This window comes from Salvelinus namaycush, chromosome 28 (assembly GCF_016432855.1).
Source record: "Salvelinus namaycush isolate Seneca chromosome 28, SaNama_1.0, whole genome shotgun sequence".
NCBI classification, from domain to species: domain Eukaryota; kingdom Metazoa; phylum Chordata; class Actinopteri; order Salmoniformes; family Salmonidae; genus Salvelinus; species Salvelinus namaycush.
The window spans coordinates 5,580,448-5,603,899 of record NC_052334.1 but is presented as its reverse complement, the minus strand read 5'-3'; positions in this window follow the sequence as shown (position 1 = coordinate 5,603,899).

Below are 23,452 nucleotides of genomic sequence, written 5' to 3'. Positions count from 1 at the left end.
AGGTTTGATTAGGTGTTATGGTTAGAGGTTAGAGTCTGGGGTTGGAACTGATATTAGATTAGGTGTTTGGGTTAGAGGCTAGAGTCTGGAGCTGAGATTAGCTGTTAGGGTTAGAGGTTAGAGGTTAGAGGTTGGAGATGAATTTAGGTTAGGTGTTAGGGTTAGAGATTAGAGGTTGGAGCTGAGGTTAGGTTAGGTGTTAGGGTTAGAGGCTAGAGTCTGGAGCTGAGGTTAGGTGTTAGGGTTAGAGGTTGGGGTTGGAGCTGAGATTAGCTGTTAGGGTTAGAGGTTAGAGGTTAGAGGTTGGAGCTGAATTTAGGTTATGTGTTAGGGTTAAAGGTTAGAGGCTGGGGGCTGAGGTTAGGTGTTAGGGTTAGAGGTTAGAGGTTGGGGATGGAGCTGAGGTTAGGTTAGGTGTTAGGGTTAGAGGTTAGAGGTTGGAGCTGAGTTTAGGTTATGTGTTAGGGTTAAAGGTTAGAGGCTGGGGGCTGAGGTTAGGTGTTAGGGTTAGAGGTTAGAGGTTGGGGATGGAGCTGAGGTTAGGTGTTAAGGTTAGAGGTTAGAGGTTGGGGATGGAGCTGAGGTTAGGTGTTAGGGTTAGAGGTTGGGGATGGAGCTGAGGTTAGGTGTTAGGATTAGAGGTTAGAGATTGGGGATGGGGTTAGGTGTTAGGATTAGAGGTTAGAGATTGGGGATGGGGTTAAGGACTCTGTGTTCCTACATGTAGCTCTATTATTGTCGTCTCTTTAGATGTGTGGATATTGTAGCCCTACTCCTACACCACTAACCCAGAAAACTCTAGCTGGGCCAGCAGAACAATGCTTTTCCTGTCCCCTGTTCTCTCTCTGTTTCTCACTCTCTTTCTCTCACTCTCTCACACAGAGACAGACAGGCAGGCAGACAGTTTTGATAATGCTCACTTTGTGCTCAGTCATCTATCATTACAAGGCACCAGGACTGGTGGTGTTATCACTCGTTACAACATACCCTAACACAGAAAAAGGAAGCTATATTTGCATGTGAGGATTTTGGCAGTGTGATGAGCATGTGAAGGAGGGAGCGGGGAAAACAGGAGGAACAGGAAGGAACAAGGGAAACAGGGGAGTCACACTTCAAAACAGAGCTCCAAAACAACAGCAGGATTGATGGGCAGGGTAACAAATCGAGTGGACAGTAAACTTTGTCTCGCCTGTTTACCTCTCTCTCCTCCTCTCCTTCTCTCATAGTCTCTCATCCTGTCTCTGTCTGTCTACCCACACTCTCCCTCTCTCTCCTCTCTCACCCTCTCTCTATCCCCTCTCTCTCTCACCCTCTCTCTTTGTCTCTCCAACCTCCTCTCTTTCTTTCTTTCTCTCTCTCTCTCTCTCTCTCTCTCTCTCTCTCTCTCTCTCTCTCTCTCTCGCTGTCTCCTCCCCCTCTCTCTGTCTCCAAGCCAGCTGTTGTATCGGTCCGGTCTCCTCAGACTCTTTTTACATTCGGCTCACATTCAACGTTTGGGTCATGGAGTTCTTCCCAACCCAACCCAACCCTTCCTTTGTCAAAGCTCTCTGCCTCTCTTCTTCCCTTCTTTCTCTCATTCCCCCTTTCTCCCTCTCCTTCCCTCTGCTCTGGGTCAAACCAACTCGACAGCATCAACAAGTCTTGAAGAAGTCCAATTGAGCTCCACTCCTGTCACAGCCGTCCGACAGGCAGCCAGCTCTTGCCAAGTCAGCTATGTTCACTGTGGGGGTTAGTGAACACTGGAGATAATGTCAAGTCATGCAGTTCCCAAAAAGCATTCCGAATGACCCCCTGCCCACCCCCTCCCCCACACACACACTCTCTCAATCACTTGATCCAAATGTAGGTGACACAGATTTTCTATATCAGTCATAATTATAATTACGGATCCGCCCCTTTTTTTAAATTGTCGCCTAAAATGACATACCCAAATCTAACTGCCTGTAGCTCAGGACAAGAAGCAAGGATATGCATATTCTTGATACAATTTGAAAGGAAACACTTTGAAGTTTGTGTAAATGTGAACGTAATGTTTGTACTATCATCTTTGGAATGCATGAGAAAGGCCATAATGCATTATTACAGCCCAGGTGCAATTTAGATTTTGGCCACTAGATGTGTGCAAAGTTTTAGACTGATCCAGTGAACTATTGCGTTTCTGTTAAAAATTTGGTGTCAAGACTGCCCAAATATGCCTAATTGGTTTATTAACAACTTTTCAAGTTCATAACTGTGCACTCTCCTCAAACAATAGCATGGTATTATTTCACTGTAATAGCTATTGTACATTGGACAGTGCAGTTAGATTAACAAGAATTTAAGCTTTCTGCCAATATCAGATATGTCTATATCCTGGGAAATGTTCTTGTTACTTACAAGCTCATGCTAATCGCATTAGCGCATATTAGCTCTAACCGTCCCGCGGATGGGACACCGATCTGTAGAGATCCATTTAAAGACTGTATAACACAATACAGTAAATATTTTTGCATTTTTACACTTCATAAAAATTATACTGAACAAAAATATAAACGCAACATGCAACAATTTCAAAGATTTTACTGAGTTACAGTTCATATAAGGAAATCAGGCAATTGAAATAAATTAATTAGACCCTAATCTATGGATTTCACATGACTGGGCCTGGCTCCCACTGGGGAACCAGGTCCAGCCAATCTGAATAAGTTTTGCCCGACAAAAGTAGTTCTCAGCAACCCACCCCCCTCCCTCAGACAATCCCGCAGGTAAAGAAGCCGGATGTGGAGGTCCTGGGATGGCGTGGTCTGCAGTTCTGAGACCGGTTGGACGTACTGACAAATTCTCTAAAATGGCGTTGAAGGCAGCTTAATGAACATTAATTTCTCTGGCAACAGCTCTGGTGACCATTCCTGCAGTCAGCATGCCAATTGCACACTCCCTCAAATCTTGAGACATCTGTGGCATTGTGTTGTGTGACAAAACTGCACATTTTAAAGTGGCATTTTATTGTCCCCAGTACAAGGTGCACCTGTGTAATGATCAGGTTGTTTAATCAGCTTATTGATATGCCACACCTGTCAGGTGGATGGATTATCTTGGCTAAAGATAAATGCTCACTAACAGGGATGTTAACAAATTTGTGCACAACATTTGAGAGAAATAATATTTTTGTGCATTTAGAACATTTCTGGGATCTTTTATTTCAGCTCATGAAACATGGGATCAACACTTTACATGTTGCGTTTATATTTTTGTTCCTAATACTTTAAAGAGTATTATAATAATAATAATATATTTTATTTGTGCATTTTAAGATATTCAAACGTACTTTATGCGGTTTTCAGGCTTACCTTATGCGGTACTCAGACTTACCTTATGCGGTATTCAGATTTATCTTATGCGGTATTCAGGCTTACCTTATGCGGTATTCAGACTTACCTTATGCGGTATTCAGACTTACCTTATGCGGTATTCAGACTTACCTTATGCGGTATTCAGACTTACCTTATGCGGTATTCAGACTTACCTTATGCGGGTGCTAAATAGGCTTTGCAGGCATGATTCCTTTGCAGCCACTGAATACATTTAATTCAGCACCAATTGGTAGATTTATGATCTTGTACGTTATATAGGGTTAGGAAAGTATTTATGAATAATAAAAAAACAGGTTTGGAGAGCCTTTATGCACGGACATGACAGAGGAGAGAAAAGCAAACTGACGATTTAGGCTAATGGAATATAACATTTTCACCTAAAATTACATACCCAAATCTAACTGCCTATATCTCAGGCCCTGAAGCAAGGATATGCATATTCTTGGTACCATGTGAAAGGAACTTTGCGGAAATGTGAAAGGAATGTAGGCGAATATAACAGAATAGATCTGGTAAAAGAAAATACAAAGAAAAAAAACAACCGTTCTTTTGTATTTTTTTGTACCATCATCTTTGAAATGCAAGAGAAAGGCCATCATGTATTATTCCAGCCCATTTGCTATTTAGATTTTGTCCACTAGATGGCAGCAGTGCATGTGCAAAGTTTCAGACTGATCCAATGAACTATTGCATTTCTGTTGAAAATGTTGTGTCAAGACTGCCCAAATGTGCCTAATATGTTAATTAATAACTTTTCAAGTTCATAACTGTGCCCTCTCCTCAAACAATAGCATGGTATTATTTCACTGTAATAGCTACTGTAAATTGGACAGTGTAGTTAGATTAACAAGAATGTAAGCTTTCTGACAATATCAGATATGTCTATGTCCTGGGAAATGTTCTTGTTACTTACTTACTTGTTACTTACTTAAAACAACTCAGTAGGCTTGGTGCAATATACTGTCATTTGTGCATGGCTACAGAAGCCTATAGCTTAGTTAAAAGTTACAAGGCCAACATTTCATAAACTTTACTGTGGAAAAGATGATAAGTTGATATGCTTCAGTTTGCTGCCATATGACTTGTCACCAGAAATTATAAGAGTAAAATGAATCTAAAACTACTTCCATTTACAATCCCCTTACTCATTTACATTACATTTAAGTCATTTAGCAGACGCTCTTATCCAGAGCGACTTACAAGTACATACATTCATACTTATTTTTATTTTATTTTTTTTTGTACTCATTTACCTAGCTCATATCAATGTGTAACTTACAGAGCATGGTGTTATTTATATTGTAACCTTTATTTAACTAGGCAAGGCAGTTTATAATGACAGTCTATCTTGTTCAGGAGTAGAACAACAGATTTTTACCTTGTCATCTCAGGGATTTGATCCAGCAACCTTTTGGTAACTGGCCAAATGCTCTAACCCAATGCTCTAACCACTAGGCTAGCTGCCACCCCAAATGGTTTTATTTATAGAATGGTGTTATTTCTAGAATGTTGTTATTTCTATTTGGGCTCCTGAGTGGCACAGTGGTCTAAGGCACTGCATCTCTGTGCAAGAGGCATCATCTCTATCCCTGGTTTGAATCCAGGCTGAATCACATCCAGCTGTGATTGGGAGTCCCATAGGGCGGCGCACAATTGGTCAAGCATCGTCCGGGTTTGGACGGTGTAGGCCGTCATTGTAAATAAGAACTTGTTCTTAACTGACTTGCCTAGTTAAATAAAGGTTAAATGTGACATATGCTCTTATCAATGTGTAACTTACAGTGCATGGAGAACAGTGTTATTGTAGTGTTATTGTGCTGTTCAGACGGGCAGACTCAGGCGGCGCTGTTCAGACGGGCAGTGAGTGAGGCTGCCACCGGAGGTCTGGTACGTGGAGGAGGCACCGGATAGACCGGACCGTGGAGGCTCACTGGAGGTCTCGAGCACCGAGCCTGCCCAACCCTACCTGGCTGAATGCTCCCCGTAGCCAGGCCAGTGCGGGCTATTCCACCTCGCCGCACTGGCTGTGCTGGCGAACCGGGGACACCATGCGTAGGGCTGGTGCCATGTACCCCGGCCCGAGGAGACGCACTGGAGACCAGATGCGCTGAGCCGGCTTCATGGCACCTGGCTCGATGCCCACTCTATCCCGGCCGATACGAGACGCTGCTATGTACTGCACCGGGCTCTGCCTGCGCACCGGGGACACCGTGCGCCTCACGGCATAACACGGTGCCTGCCGGTCCCTCTCTCTCCACGGTAAGCACGGGGAGTTGGCTCAGGTCTCCTACCTGACTTAACCACACTCCCCGTGTGCCACCCCCCAATACATTTTTGGGGCTGCCTCTCGGGCTTCCAACCGCGCTTTCGTGCTGCCTCCTCATACCACCGCCTCTCAGCTTTCGCTGCCTCCAGCTCTGCTTTGGGGCGGCGATATTCACCAACCTGAGCCCAGGGTCCTTCTCCGTTTAAAATCTCCTCCCATGTCCAGGAGTCCTGAGATTTCGGCCTCTGCTGCTGCTGCTGCCCGTTACCACGCTGCTTGGTGCGGTTGTGGTGGGTGATTCTGTAACGATCTTCGTCGGGTGAAAGAGAGGAGGACCAAGATGCAGCGTGGTGAGTATTCATTTTAATTAGAATACTTGAACAAGAACCATAACAATAAACCAACAAACAGACGACGACGAAACAGTCCCGTAACGTGAACACAAACACAGGAACAATCACCCACAACCCACAATACAAAACAGCCTACCTAAATATGGTTCCCAATCAGAGACAACGAATGACACCTGCCTCTGATTGAGAACCATATCAGGCCAAACACATAGAAATAGACAAACTAGACATACAACATAGAATGCCCACTCAGATCACACCCTGACCAAACAAAACATAGAAACATACAAAGCAAACTATGGTCAGGGCGTGACAGTTATTTATTATTGTAGAAATATTAAGTAGATGTGGTTCCAGTCGGAACGGAGAGGCTCCTCAACCTTATTCATCGTTTCATCGCACGTAAAGGTGATGTAATTATGAGGGAATTATGTCAAGGTCAGAATACAGTGTATCTGTAGACCCACCTCCGTTTCTTTGATCTTCAACCCAAACAATGAATAGCCTGATATTCTCATGCTTGAGTTCAAGGTCAGAATACACTTAGAGAGATGAGTGTATAAAAAAGGGATATATGTTACATTTACGAGTCCTTAACTAAAGTAAGATTCTACAAGAGACCCTCTCTGGGCCCAAGATGGCTGTGTCATTGGTAACAATAATGGTGGGTGAGGATCAGAGAATACTATGCAATGGTTTAAAATGATATTATATTCCATCAGCTTTCATTACTCTTACTCATGTACTGTACAGTAATCTCCTGGCACACGATATACAGCTCCGATGCCCGTGAACGTTTAAAGGCTTGTACCGCTGGTCCAGGAGGCCTATAAAGTATTACTATTGGAGAGGGTTCTGATGGTTGCTCTTATTAAAGGCCCAGTGCAGTCAAAAGCTTGATTGTCCTGTGTTTTATATATATTTCCACACTATGAGTTTGGAATAATACTGTGACATTGTGAAAATGATGCTAATGCCGTTTTAGTGTAAGAGCTGTTTGAAATGAACGCCTGAAATGTCAACCTGTTTTGGTGGGATGGAGTTTTGGCCTTCCATGGTGACATCACCATGCAGTAAATTAGTTAATAGACCAATAACAAAGAGAGTTCAAAACCTCTCTGCCAATAACAGCTAGTTTTCAGTTTTCCCCTCCCCGCTCAGACCACTCCCAGACAGTCCTTGCCCAATTCTTGCTTGAAAAATTGCTCTTGCTAAGAAGCACATTTTTTGTTCTGATTTGACCATTTTGATTGAAAGCAATCACAGTAAGGTATACTATTAGTGGATTTGAATTAGTGGATTCGGCTATTTCAGTCACACCCGTTTCAGTCACACAGGTGTATTAACTAGAGCACACAGCCATATCCATAGACAAACATTGTCAGTAGAATACTGAAGAGCTCATTGGATGCCACCTTTCCAACAAGTCAGTTCGTCAAATTTCTGCCCTGCTAAAGCTGCCCTGGTCAACTGTAAGTGCTGTTATTGTGAAGTGGAAACGTCTAGGAGCAACAACCGCTCAGCCGTGAAGTGGTAGGCCACAAAAGCTAAGCCTAAGATCACCAAGCGCAATGCCAAGCATCGGCTGGAGTGGTGTAAAGCTCGCCGCCATTGGACTCTGGAGCAGTGGAAATGCGTTCTCTGTAGTGATGAATCACGCTTCATCATCTGCCAGTCCGACAAACGAATCTGGATTTGGTAGATGTCAGGAAAACGCTACCTGCCCGAATGCATAGTGCAAAATGTAAAGTTTGGTGGAGGAGGAACAATGGTCTGGGGCTGTTTTTCATGGTTTCGGCTGTGAGCATACAGCATACAGCATACAATTATATTCTAGATGATTCTGTACTTCCAACTTTGTGGCAACAGTTTGGGGATGACCCTTTCCCTTTTCAGCCTGACAATGCCCCCATGCAAAAAGTGAGGTCTATACAGAAATGGCTTGTCTAGATCGGTGTGGAATAACTTGACTGGCCTGCACAAAGCCCTGACCTCAACCCATCGAACACCTTTGGGATGAATTGGACAGCCGACGCCGAGCCAGGCCTAATCGCCCAACATCGGTGCCCGATCTCACTAATGCTCTTGCTCCCCGCAGCAATGTTTCAGAAGAGTGCAAGTTGTTATAGCAGCAAAGGGGGGACCGACTCCATATTAAAGCCCATGATTTTGGAATGAGATGTTCAACGAACAGGTGTCCACATACTTTAGTCACGTAGTGTACTTGTTACTCAGACATGATATTGAGATAAAAACAGCTGCATTGGGTGCAGTTCCCACTCCTCTCGTACATTGGACTGTGAGTAGAGGGCACAGGAAAGACAGGAGAATATGTGTCAAAATAAAATATGCAGTGTGATGGATTCGTACCCACGCCGACACGGGACATATGTGCAGTGGGGAGAGAGTTTGAGTCAATGTGACCTCACTGCATGATGTTAAACAATCATGTGGGCCAACTTTGATACATGTACAAATGTTTGGCCAATACTCACTGATGGATACAAAGGCAACATGCATATAAAGTCAATATTTACTCTAATTACAAAGTTGTATGAGTGCCAGGCTAAATCCTATAAAAAATGAGCTCCAGAAATGCAAACATGGAGTTTGGATACGAGTTTGGTTATATGATCCATGACCTGATTTGGTAGGAGACATTGTTAGAAACAGCAGATGAGAGTGATATTTCAGCACAGGGGGTCTTGACTACAGGAGCTGGTCAGAGCTACTGAATGTCCTTGGTCTAACCTGGGCACCACTGACCAACATGGATATCAAGACAACACTGAACACGTATTGTTACACTAGTCTTTCTATTGCATAATGAATGGTTCTTGGTTGACAGTAGACAGAAGCAGATGCTATGATGAGGGACTTACAAGCTATGCAAACACTAGGCATGTAAACATTACACATGTATAAGAGACTTATAGAATAACAATGTAGAACTGCAGTCTTATAAGGAATAGCTGTCTGCATGAAGAAAAGGTAAACAATGAAACATACCCCTAGATCCCACGCCTAACACACACACACACACACACACACACACACACACACACACACACACACACACACACACACACACACACACACACACACACACACACACACACACACACACACACACACACACACACACACACAGACACACACACACACACACACACACAGACGCAAGCAGATACACACACACACACACACACACACACACACACACACACACACACACACACACACACACACACACACACACACACACACACACACAGACACACACACACACACAGACGCAAGCAGATACACACACACACACACACACACACACACACACACACACACAGACACACACACACACACACAGACACACACACACACACACACACACACACACACACACACACACACACACACACACACACACACACACACACACACACACACACACACACACACACACACACACACACACACACACACACACACACACACACACACACACACACACACACACACACACACACACACACACACAAGCATCAGAATGCTTTCCTCAAATATTTACTTTAATTACAAAGTTGTGTATGCGCCGGGCTAAATCCTACAAACAATAAGCTCCAGAAATGCAAACACAGCAGTTGGATATGACCATGTTTATCTAACCTGATTTGGATGTAGACAGTGTTTGAAACAGTAGATGAGAGTGATATTTCAGCACAGGGGGTCTTGACTACAGGAGCTGGTCAGAGCTTCTGAATGTCCTTGGTCTAACCTGGGCACCACTGATCAACATGGATATCGTGCCATAAATCAGCACAATCTACTCTTTTGGTTTTTCAAATTGCGTTGTGTTTTGAAGCTAAAATTAGGATCATGTATACTGTGCTAATTACCACACAAACAATAGTAACAGAGAGCAACGTACAACACGGCGAACTTAGCAGAACTAGTAATTTGTGGTAAATGCAGTATAGAACAACAGTGTTTAACAACATTGTTAAATCACGGCTTTATTGACAACGTTCCCATCTGAAACAAATCTTCTATACTAGTATTCTTTATTAGCCCGGCACCTATGTTTTTAACGATGTGCGTAGGACCACAAACTTTTATTAAATTCATGGGGACCACCATCTTTATGCTCTCCCATCCAAATACATTACGAAAGTGGATATATCATTTGTTGACATCAATACAAATAACAACCACTAATTGTACTGTTTGTATCTGTTTGTCTCGTTACTAAGAAGACTGCTGGCCAACAACACATCCCTTTGCATACCTATAAGGTGAATATGGAGGATTACTACGTGATGGCAGAGCTGCAGCCAGACATGTCTCTGTCTGATGACGCTCAGATGTTCTCCATCCATACCAGATCTGGGTTCAAATACTACACTGAACAAAAATATAAACACATGTAAAGTGTTGGTTGCATATTTTCATGAGCTGAAATGAAAGATCCCAGAAATTGTCCATACACAAAAAAAGCTTATTTCGCTCTCAAATTTTGGCCACACATTTATTTATATCACTGTTAGTGAGCATTTCTCCTTTGCCAAGGTAATCCACCGACAGGTGTGGCATATCAATAAGCTGATTAAACAGCGTGATCATTACGTAGTTGCGCCTTGTGCTGGGGACAATAAAAGGCCAATCTAAAATGTTCCGTTTTGTCACACAACACAACGCCACAGATGTCTTGCATTTTGAGTGAGCATTTTGAGTGAGCGTTTTGAGTGAGCATTTTGAGTGAGCGTTTTGAGTGAGCATTTTGAGTGAGCATTTTGAGTGAGCGTTTTGAGTGAGCGTTTTGAGTGAGCGTTTTGAGTGAGCGTTTTGAGTGAGCGTTTTGAGTGAGCGTTTTGAGTGAGCGTTTTGAGTGAGCATTTTGAGTGAGCATTTTGAGTGAGCATTTTGAGTGAGCATTTTGAGTGAGCGTGCAATTGGCATGCTAACTGCTGGAATGTTCACCAGAGCTGTTGCCAGAGAATTCCTCTAACGTCGTTTTAGAGAATTTGGCAGTACGTCCAACTGGCTTCAGAATCACGTGTAACCACATCCGGCTACTTCATCTTTTATTTATTTGTATTTTTTTATTAAACCTTTATTTATTGAGGCAAGTCAGTTAAGAACAAATTCTTATTTACAATGACGGCCTACCAAAAGGCAAAAGGCCTCCTGCGGGGACAGGGACTTGGATTAAAAATATATATATTTTTTAAAGAATATAGAACAAAACACACATCACGACGAGACAACACAACACTACATAAAGAGAGACCTAAGACAACAACATAGCAAGGCAGCAACACATGACAACACAGCATGGTAGCAACACAACATGACAACAACATGGTAGCAACACAACATGGTAGCAGCACAAAACATTGTACAAACATTATTGGGCACAGACAACAGCACAAAGGGAGACTAGCCACCCATACAGCTGATGAAACTTTGGATTTGCACAACGGAAGAAGTTCTGCAAAAACTGTCAAAAACCGTCTCAGGGAAGCTCATCTGACTGCTCGTCATCCTCACCAGGGTCTTAACCTGACTGCAATTCGACGTCATAACCGACTTCAGTGGGCAAATGCTCACCTTCGTTGGCATGCTGAGTTCTCTTCACAGATGAATCCCGGTATCAACTGTACTGGGCAGATGGCAGTGTGTATGACATCGTGTGGGCGAGCGGTTTGCTGATGTCAGTGTTGTGAACAGAGTGCCCCATGGTGGCGGTGAGGTTATAGTATGGGCAGGCATAAGCTACGGACAATGAACACAATTGCATTTTATTGATGTCAATTTGAATGAGCACAGAGATACTGTGAAGAGATCCTGAGGTCAATGGTTGTGTCATTCATCTGTCTCCATCACTTCGTGTTTCAGTATGATAATGCACGGCCCCTTGTTACAAGGATCTGTACACAATTCCTTGAAAGCTGAAAATGTTCCAGTTCTTCTATGGTCTGCATACTCACCAGACATGTCACCCATTGAGCATGTTTGGGACGCTCTGGACCGACGTGTATGACAGCGTGTTCAAGTTCCCACCGTTATCCAGCAACTTCGCACAGCCATTGAAGAGGATTGGGACAACATTCCACAGGCCACAATCAACAGCCTGATCAACTCTATGTGAAGGAGATGTGTCACGCTGCATGAGGCAAAAGCCACTTTATGTTTATATACCCTACATTACTCATCTCATATGTATATACTGTACACTATACCATCTACTGCATCTTGCCTATGCCGTTCTGTACCATCACTCATTCATATATCTTTATGTACATATTCTTTATCCCTTTACACTTGTGTGTATAAGGTAGTAGTTGTGGAATTGTTAGGTTAGATTACTTGTTGGTTATTACTGCATTGACGGAACTAGAAGCACAAGCATTTCACTACACTCGCATTAACATCTGCTAACCATGTGTATGTGACAAATAAAATTTGATTTGATTTGAAATGGTGGTCACACCAGATACTGACTGGTTTTCTGATCCATGCCTCTACATTCTTTTTAAGGTATCTGTGACCAACAGATGCATATCAGTTGCGTTTTTTTTGTGTGTATTTGAAATCACTTCAAATTCTTAATCTGTGCTTGATTAAGCTTGCCTGGCTTAAGGGACCCGTAGTATAGTCCCAAAACCGCAAACCCCACCCATCTGGCACTCCAGGCAGGCTAGAGCAAACGCTGAAAGTATTTGAAGGATTTCAAACAGTATTTCCACCAGGTCTGATCCATGCTGCTGTCCCTGTCAGTCCCGTGCATGGACGCTGCTCTGTGGGCCCTATGATTATTTATTCTGAGCCATCTGTCTCAGGCCTAGAAATTGGATTATTCAGTTTCAATGCTGAACTTTGGTTCACCCTGATAATGTTCTAATATCCACATATCTTGCTGTATTACCACTCTCTCACAGACCATGGAAACAAGGAGAGCAGTGCTCCCTAGCAGTCACTGGGCTCTCTGGTTACTACCAGTGCTCTCTAGCAGTCACTGGGCTCTCCGGTTACTACCAGTGTTCTCTAGCAGTCACTGGGCCCTCTGGTTACTACCAGTGCTCCCTAGCAGTCACTGGGCTCTCTGGTTACTACCAGTGCTCTCTAGCAGTCACTGGACTCTCTGGTTACTACCAGTGCTCCCTAGCAGTCACTGGGCTCTCTGGTTACTACCAGTGCTCTCTAGCAGTCACTGGGCTCTCTGGTTACTACAAGTGCTCTCTAGCAGTCACTGGGCTCTCTGGTTACTACCAGTGCTCCCTAGCAGTCACTGGGCCCCCTGGTTATTACCAGTGCTCTCTAGCAGTCACTGGGATCTCTGGTTACTACCAGTGCTCTCTAGCAGTCACTGGGCTCTCTGGTTACTACCAGTGCTCCCTAGCAGTCACTGGGCCCCCTGGTTATTACCAGTGCTCTCTAGCAGTCACTGGGATCTCTGGTTACTACCAGTGCTCTCTAGCAGTCACTGGGCTCTCTGGTTACTACCAGTGCTCTCTAGCAGTCACTGGACTCTCTGGTTACTACCAGTGCTCCCTAGCAGTCACTGGACTCTCTGGTTACTACCAGTTCTAGCAGTCACTGGGCTCTCTGGTTACTACCAGTGCTCCCTAGCAGTCACTGGGCTCTCTGGTTACTACCAGTGCTCTCTAGCAGTCACTGGGATCTCTGGTTACTACCAGTGCTCTCTAGCAGTCACTGGACTCTCTGGTTACTACCAGTGCTCCCTAGCAGTCACTGGGCTCTCTGGTTACTACCAGTGCTCCCTAGCAGTCACTGGACTCTCTGGTTACTACCAGTGCTAGCAGTCACTGGACTCTCTGGTTACTATCAGTGCTCTCTAGCAGTCACAGGGCTCTCTGGTTACTACCAGTGTTCTCTAGCAGTGACTGGGCTCTCTGGTTACTACCAGTGTTCTCTAGCAGTGACTGGGCTCTCTGGTTACTACCAGTGTTCTCTAGCAGTGACTGGGCTCTCTGGTTACTACCAATGCCACAGGGTGTTACAGAGTGCTACAGCGTGCTACAGGGTGCTACAGGGTGCTACAGCGTGTTACAGTGTGCTACAGGGTGTTACAGCGTGTTACAGCGTGTTACAGGGTGTTACAGGGTGTTACAGCGTGTTACAGCGTGTTACAGCGTGCTACAGCGTGTTACAGCGTGTTACAGCGTGCTACAGCGTGTTACAGCGTGCTACAGGGTGTTACAGAGTGCTACAGCGTGCTACAGGGTGCTACAGGGTGTTACAGCATGCTACAGCGTGTTACAGCGTGCTACAGTGTGTTACAGCGTGTTACAGCGTGTTACAGCGTGCTACAGTGTGTTACAGCGTGTTACAGCGTGCTACAGGGTGTTACAGCGTGCTACAGCGTGATACAGCGTGCTACAGCGTGTTTCAGCGTGCTACAGCGTGCTACAGCGTGCCACAGCGTGCTACAGCGTGTTAAAGCATGCTACAGCGTGTTACAGCGTGTTACAGCATGCTACAGCGTGCTACAGCGTGTTACAGCGTGCTACAGCATGCTACAGCGTGTTACAGCATGATACAGCGTGCTACAGCGTGTTACATCGTGTTACAGCGTGCTACAGCGTGTTACAGCGTGCTACAGCGTGCTACAGCGTGTTACAGCGTGTTACAGCGTGTTACAGCGTGTTACAGCGTGTTACAGCGTGCTACAGCGTGCTACAGCATGCTACAGCGTGTTACAGCGTGCTACAGCGTGCTACAGCGTGTTACAGCGTGTTACAGCGTGTTACAGCGTGTTACAGGGTGTTACAGCGTGCTACAGCGTGTTACAGCGTGCTACAGCGTGTTACAGCGTGTTACAGCGTGTTACAGCGTGCTACAGCGTGTTACAGCGTGCTACAGCGTGTTACAGCGTGCTACAGCGTGCTACAGCGTGCTACAGCGTGCTACAGCGTGCTACAGCGTGTTACAGCGTGTTACAGCGTGTTACAGGGTGTTACAGCGTGCTACAGCGTGCTACAGAGTGTTACAGCGTGCTACAGTGTGTTACAGCGTGCTACAGCGTGTTACAGCGTGCTACAGCGTGTTACAGCGTGTTACAGCGTGTTACAGCGTGCTACAGCGTGTTACAGCGTGCTACAGCGTGCTACAGCGTGCTACAGCGTGTTACAGCGTGTTACAGCGTGCTACAGCGTGCTACAGCGTGCTACAGCGTGTTACAGCGTGTTACAGCGTGCTACAGCGTGTTACAGCGTGCTACAGCGTGCTACAGCGTGTTACAGCGTGTTACAGCGTGTTACAGCGTGTTACAGCGTGCTACAGCGTGCTACAGCGTGTTACAGCGTGCTACAGCGTGTTACAGCGTGTTACAGCGTGCTACAGCGTGCTACAGCGTGTTACAGCGTGTTACAGCGTGTTACAGCGTGTTACAGGGTGTTACAGCGTGCTACAGCGTGCTACAGCGTGCTACAGCGTGTTACAGCATGTTACAGGGTGTTACAGCGTGTTACAGCGTGCTACAGTGTGCTACAGCGTGTTACAGTGTGCTACATCGTGTTACAGCGTGCTACAGTGTGTTACAGTGTGCCACAGGGTGTTACAGCGTGCTACAGTGTGTTACAGCGTGTTACAGTGTGCTACAGCGTGTTACAGAGTGTTACAGCGTGCTACAGCGTGTTACAGTGTGCTACAGCGTGCTACAGCGTGGTACAGTGTGCTACAGGGTGTTACAGCGTGCTACAGCGTGCTACAGCGTGCTACAGAGTGTTAAAGCATGCTACAGCGTGTTACAGCGTGTTACAGCATGCTACAGCGTGCTACAGTGTGTTACAGCGTGTTACAGCGTGCTACAGCGTGCTACAGCGTGCTACAGTGTGTTACAGCGTGCTACAGCATGCTACAGCGTGCTACAGCGTGTTACAGCATGCTACAGCGTGTTACAGCATGCTACAGCGTGCCACAGCGTGCTACAGCGTGCTACAGCGTGCTACAGTGTGTTACAGCGTGCTACAGCATGCTACAGCGTGTTACAGCGTGTTACAGCGTGTTACAGCGTGTTACAGCGTGCTACAGCGTGTTACATCGTGTTACAGCGTGTTACAGGGTGTTACAGCGTGCTACAGCGTGCTACAGCGTGTTACAGCGTGTTACAGCGTGTTACAGGGTGTTACAGCGTGTTACAGCGTGTTACAGCGTGTTACAGCGTGCTACAGCGTGTTACAGCGTGCTACAGCGTGTTACAGCGTGTTACAGCGTGCTACAGCGTGTTACAGCGTGCTACAGTGTGTTACAGGGTGTTACAGCGTGCTACAGCGTGTTACAGGGTGTTACAGCGTGCTACAGCGTGTTACAGGGTGTTACAGCGTGCTACAGCGTGTTACAGCGTGCTACAGCGTGTTACAGCGTGTTACAGCGTGTTACAGCGTGCTACAGTGTGTTACAGTGTGCTACAGCGTGTTACAGGGTGTTACAGCGTGCTACAGCGTGTTACAGGGTGCTACAGAGTGTTACAGCGTGCTACAGCGTGTTACAGGGTGCTACAGCGTGTTACAGCATGCTACAGTGTGTTACAGCGTGTTACAGCGTGTTACAGTGTGCTACAGCGTGTTACAGGGTGTTACAGCGTGCTACAGTGTGTTACAGTGTGCTACAGCGTGTTACAGTGTGTTACAGCGTGCTACAGCGTGTTACAGGGTGCTACAGAGTGTTACAGCGTGCTACAGCGTGTTACAGCGTGTTACAGGGTGTTACAGGGTGCTACAGAGTGTTACAGGGTGCTACAGCGTGTTACAGGGTGCTACAGAGTGTTACAGCATGCTACAGCGTGCTACAGTGTGTTACAGCGTGCTACAGCGTGCTACAGCGTGCTACAGTGTGTTACAGCGTGCTACAGCATGCTACAGCGTGCTACAGCGTGTTACAGCGTGCTACAGCGTGTTACAGCGTGTTACATCGTGTTACAGCGTGCTACAGCGTGCTACAGCATGCTACAGCATGCTACAGCGTGCTACAGCGTGTTACAGCGTGCTACAGCGTGTTACAGCGTGTTACAGCGTGCTACAGTGTGCTACAGCGTGTTACAGCGTGCTACAGCGTGCTACAGGGTGTTACAGCGTGCTACAGCGTGTTACAGCGTGCTACAGCGTGTTACAGCGTGCTACAGCGTGCTACAGGGTGTTACGGCGTGCTACAGCGTGTTACAGCGTGCTACAGCGTGTTACAGCGTGTTAGTGTGTTACAGTGTGCTACAGAGTGTTACAGCATGCTACAGGGTGTTACAGCATGCTACAGCGTGTTACAGTGTGTTACAGCATGCTACAGCGTGTTACAGCGTGCTACAGCGTGTTACAGCGTGTTACAGCGTGCTACAGCGTGTTACATCGTGTTACAGCGTGTTACAGCGTGTTACAGCGTGTTACAGCGTGTTACAGCGTGTTACAGCGTGCTACAGCGTGTTACATCGTGTTACAGCGTGTTACAGCGTGTTACAGCGTGTTACAGCGTGCTACAGCGTGTTACAGCGTGCTACAGCGTGCTACAGCGTGTTACAGCGTGTTACAGCGTGTTACATCGTGTTACAGCGTGTTACAGCGTGTTACAGCGTGTTACAGCGTGCTACAGCGTGTTACATCGTGTTACAGCGTGTTACAGCGTGCTACAGCGTGCTACAGCGTGCTACAGGGTGTTACAGCGTGCTACAGCGTGTTACATCGTGTTACAGCGTGCTACATCGTGTTACAGCGTGTTACAGCGTGTTACAGCGTGTTACAGCGTGTTACAGGGTGTTACAGCGTGTTACAGCGTGTTACAGGGTGTTACAGCGTGCTACAGCGTGTTACATCGTGTTACAGCGTGTTACAGGGTGTTACAGCGTGCTACAGCGTGCTACAGCGTGTTACAGCGTGCTACAGCGTGTTACATCGTGCTACAGAGTGTTACAGCGTGCTACAGCGTGTTACAGAGTGCTACAGAGTGTTACAGCGTGCTACAGCGTGCTACAGCGTGTTACAGCGTGCTACAGCGTGTTACAGCGTGCTACAGTGTGTTACAGCGTGCTACAGCGTGCTACAGCGTGTTACAGCGTGCTACAGTGTGTTACAGCGTGTTACAGCGTGCTACAGCGTGTTACAGCGTGTTACAGCGTGCTACAGTGTGTTACAGCGTGTTACAGCGTGCTACAGCGTGTTACAGCGTGTTACAGCGTGTTACAGCGTGCTACAGCGTGTTACAGCGTGCTACAGCGTGTTACAGCGTGTTACAGCGTGTTACAGCGTGTTACAGCGTGCTACAGCGTGCTACAGCGTGTTACAGCGTGTTACAGCGTGTTACAGCGTGCTACAGCGTGCTACAGCGTGCTACAGCGTGTTACAGCGTGCTACAGCGTGTTACAGCGTGCTACAGTGTGCTACAGCGTGTTACAGCGTGTTACAGCGTGCTACAGCGTGCTACAGCGTGCTACAGCGTGTTACATCGTGTTACAGCGTGTTACAGCGTGCTACAGCGTGCTACAGCGTGTTACAGCGTGTTACAGCGTGTTACAGCGTGCTACAGCGTGCTACAGCGTGCTACAGCGTGCTACAGCGTGTTACAGTGTGGTACAGCGTGTTACAGCGTGTTACAGCGTGTTACAGGGTGCTACAGCGTGTTACAGGGTGCTACAGCGTGTTACAGCGTGCTACAGGGTGTTACAGCGTGCTACAGCGTGTTACAGCGTGTTACAGCGTGTTACAGCGTGTTACAGTGTGCTACAGCGTGTTACAGCGTGCTACAGCGTGTTACAGCGTGCTACAGCGTGTTACAGCATGCTACAGGGCGCTACAGCGTCCTACAGCGTGTTACAGCGTGTTACAGCGTGAGAGAGGGGTGGGAGTTTATTGGGATAGTCTTTAAAGCAATTCATTAAATTTAATCTCTGCATCCCAACCCGTCATGTGAAAACACATGACCATTATAGAAAAAAGCTAATAAACACATCCATGCATGTGGGCATGCTATATGGTATCTAATGATATTACTTTATCTAGGCTGAGATTTAATCCGATCGCGCTTTGTTGACAATGTTCCATTTTAAGGTTGCTTCCGATTGAGCCGACATACAGTGTGCAGCGTTTACCTGAATGAGGTCTCCGTTAAAACACATACTCCGGTACTTTGGTGACTACTCAGTATTTGGGCTGGATGTGTCAATGTGTAGTTCATATATGCATAATCTATGAGAATAACAGTTATTTTACCTCAATTAGCCACGAAATCCCTAGTTTGAAAGCAACTTTTTTTCTGGAAGCTGCACGGCTCCATTTTCCCTACATTTACCCCCATGTTGGCTAGATCCCTAGCAATTCGAGTTTCAGCCAATGAGTTTTCTGCCCCTCGCCATTTGAGTGACAGCTAGCAAGGTGCACCCACAGCAGAGCGAGAAAGAGAGCAATGACGTAAGGCACATATCTGCGCATATGTGACGTAGTTCCCAGTTTTCGGGGACCATTTTTGGCTTGTGAATTACTTTCAGAACTACTAGCTAAAAAGTACACGAAAGTACCGGCGAATATCTTTAAAGGTTGCAATTTCGACAAATGAATGAATCCCAGCCCAAATCTTAAATTGCATTCATGTTGAAGTTGGGAGATCATAGATCCATATACTGTAAAATCACACAGCTTATCTTCTCTTCGGTCAATGCATCAATCAGCAGTTGGTCAACTATAAATAACTTTTATTTCTAAAAAAGTATTTTCAAAATAAAATACTTTTTGTCATCCTACTTATAATATATAAATGCGTACATATTCGATATCCTCTCGTATTCTATCCCCACTTGACATTCAATCCAATTAAGAAAAAATAAGAGTCACCCGGGGGGAAGAATCTGGGGATTTGGATTTTGTATACGTCTAGTATACTGTAGACACAAGCTCACAGACGAGTGGCGAGTGGAGGGACTGTACAGTTCAGTCAAGAGTTTGAATTTCTTTTAATGATTTTCCATTATTTATCCGTCCATTGCTGCTTCACCCATCCTGACCCTGAACCTGAACCTGACCTCCTCATTCAGGATGTTGCTCTACTTCCTCTAGATTGTTAGCCAACTGGACTGAGTTTTTTACTCTAATCACCTGCGGGCTGCATTGAATCAGCGCAGGCTGCATGTTTTGCCTGACCTGCTGTATCCCCTATCATGCTGTATTAGCAGTGTAACGGCAGCCTTCCCTCTCTTCACTAGAAGAGGGGGTGAAACAGGGATCAGACCAACACGCAGCGTAGCCAGTGCTCAACATGTTTAATACGATAAACAGTGAAATAAACAGTGAACACGATACAAAACAAAATAACAAATGAGGCAAACCGATACAGTCCTTTCTGGTGCAGACAAAACACAAAGACAGGAAACAACCACCCACAATTCCCAACACAAAACAAGCCACCTATATATGATTCCCAATCAGGGACAACGATTGACAGCTGCCTCTGATTGAGAACCATATTAGGCTGGACACAGAAACAGACGAACTAGACACACAACATAGAATTCCCACCCAGCTCACGTCCTGAACAACACTAAACAAGCAAAACACATAAGAACTCTGGTCAGGACGTTACAAGCAGCTACTATCTGACATGCCTTTACGGACAACTACCTGGTCAAAGGGTCCTGAACTGTTTGTGCCATGTCTCGTCAATACAGACAACTGTCTGGCCTTGATGGCCATGTATTATATTGTCTGTTTTCTAGCTGTGTCAATAATAAGACACACTCTGAACAGAATAACAGCCTGGTCATTATGGTCATATACTCAATGTGCTCTATCCCATCTGACTCTGGACAGCAAGCTAGCTGTTTCAATAAAAAGACAAACTCTGAACTGAAAAACAGCCTGGTCTTGATGGTCATATGTACTCTTATTTGTCTCCTAACTTTTCAGAAATTTACATCAACCAGTCAGGAAGCTGAAAGGTGTCTAGACCAACTGCAGTGTTGTAAAGTACTTAAGTAAAAAATAGTTTAAAGTACTACTTAAGTAGTTTTTATGGATATCTGTACTTTACTATTTATATTTTAGACAACTTTTACTTTCCTGAAGAAAATAGTGTACATTTTACTCCATACATTTTCCCTGACACCCAAATGGTCCAATTCACATACTTCTCAAGAGATCTTCCATGGTCATCCCTACTACCTCTGATCTGGGGGACTCACTAAACAGAGAACATCCCTGGTCATCTCTACTGCCTCTGATCTGGGGGACTCACTAAACAGAGAACATCCCTGGTCATCTCTACTGCCTCTGATCTGGGGGACTCACTAAACAGAGAACATCCCTGGTCATCTCTACTGCCTCTGATCTGGGGGACTCACTAAACAGAGAACATCCCTGGTCATCTCTACTGCATCTGATTTGGGGGACTCACTAAACAGAGAACATCCCTGGTCATCTCTACTGCCTCTGATCTGGAGGACTCACTAAACAGAGAACATCCCTGGTCATCTCTACTGCCTCTGATCTGGGGGACTCACTAAACAGAGAACATCCCTGGTCATCTCTACTGCCTCTGATCTGGGGGACTCACTAAACACAATACTTCGCTTGTAAATTATGTTGGAGTGTTGGAGTGTTGGAGTGTTGGAGTGTTGGAGTGGTGGAGTGTTGGAGTGGTGGAGTGTTGGAGTGTTGGAGTGTTGGAGTGCTGGAGTGTTGGAGTGTTGGAGTGTTGGAGTGTTGGAGTGTTGGAGTGTTGGAGTGTTGGAGTGTTGGAGTGTTGGAGTGTTGGAGTGTTGGAGTGTTGGAGTGTTGGAGTGTTGGAGTGTTGGAGTGGTGGAGTGTTGGAGTGGTGGAGTGTTGGAGGGGTGGAGTGTTGGAGTGGTGGAGTGTTGGAGTGTTGGAGTGTTGGAGTGTTGGAGTGTTGGAGTGGTGGAGTGTTGGAGTGGTGGAGTGTTGGAGTGGTGGAGTGTTGGAGTGGTGGAGTGGTGGAGTGTTGGAGTGTTGGAGTGGTGGAGTGGTGGAGTGTTGGAGTGGTGGAGTGTTGGAGTGTTGGAGTGGTGGAGTGTTGGAGTGTTGGAGTGGTGGAGTGTTGGAGTGGTGGAGTGTTGGAGTGGTGGAGTGTTGGAGTGTTGGAGTGGTGGAGTGGTGGAGTGTTGGAGTGTTGGAGTGGTGGAGTGTTGGAGTGTTGGAGTGTTGGAGTGTTGGAGTGTTGGAGTGGTGGAGTGTTGGAGTGTTGGAGTGTTGGAGTGTTGGAGTGGTGGAGTGTTGGAGTGTTGGAGTGTTGGAGTGTTGGAGTGGTGGAGTGTTGGAGTGTTGGAGTGGTGGAGTGTTGGAGTGTTGGAGTGTTGGAGTGGTGGAGTGGTGGAGTGGTGGAGTGTTGGAGTAAGACTCTGACTATCCTTTAAAAAAATCTAACGGTGCAGCCTGATTTGCTTAATATAAGGAATGTGAAATGATTCATATTTTTACATTTGATACTTAAGTATATTTTAGCAATTACATTTACTTTTGATACCTAACTATATTTTAAAACAAATATTTGTTTACTTTTACTCAAGTAGTATTTTTCTAGTTGACTTTCACTTTTACTTCAGTCATTTACTTTACTCAAGTATGACATCTGGGTACTTTTCCCACCACCGCCCAACTGTTATGACACGCTTATATCACATTGTTGGAACTGTTCCTAGGCCGTCATTGAACATAAGAAGTTGTCCATAACTGACTTGCCTAGTTAAATAAAGGTACTTCTTAAATATTTTTTTAAGTATAACATGCTTATGAGGGCAAATGACATGCTTTACGACCCAGGGTTCAGGCAGAGTGTCATGAAGGGACAGTTGCCAGATTGCTACCTGTCAGATCAACGCCTCAATAATCCACCAGGGCTAAAGGTTCACCCTTTAAAATCCAGACAGTCAATGTTCATGACCCCCATAAACCCTTACACCCTCACCCCTGTCTCTTCCCTCCGACCGCCTGCCAGCCCGTTCCACCTCCCTCCCTCGCTCAGATCCAGATTGGAAGTAGAAAAAGACCGCCTGAGATTTTTCCTCGAAAATAGCAACCGTCTTTGGCATTGACACTTCTGTTTACAGACGGGCCTGATAGTCTAATTTGCTAAACAGTTAGAGTAAACACAGGAGTCTGCCCACAGGGCACCGGCTGCCAGCGGCCACCAGATTTCTAAGCGGGCATGGCTAACCTATCTGAAGGGTTTTCAATCAGGTCCTCTTATAGAAGACAAGGCTGCAGCAAGAGTGACACCTAAAAACCTGAAGACAGGGTTTGAAGGTTAATGGAATGTTGCACTATAAGGGACAGTTGAGTGTTTTGCTAACACTTTATTTTGAGAGTCCCCATGTAGATACCAACAAGACCTTTTGGTTGAAATGTTACACAAAATGGTTTGGTTCTACATGTGTGGAAATGTACAGTACAGTACAGTGTGTGTATCTATCTCTTTCCTAAGTAAAGACTTAAACACTTATATATATATATAGTTGAAGTCGGACGTTTACA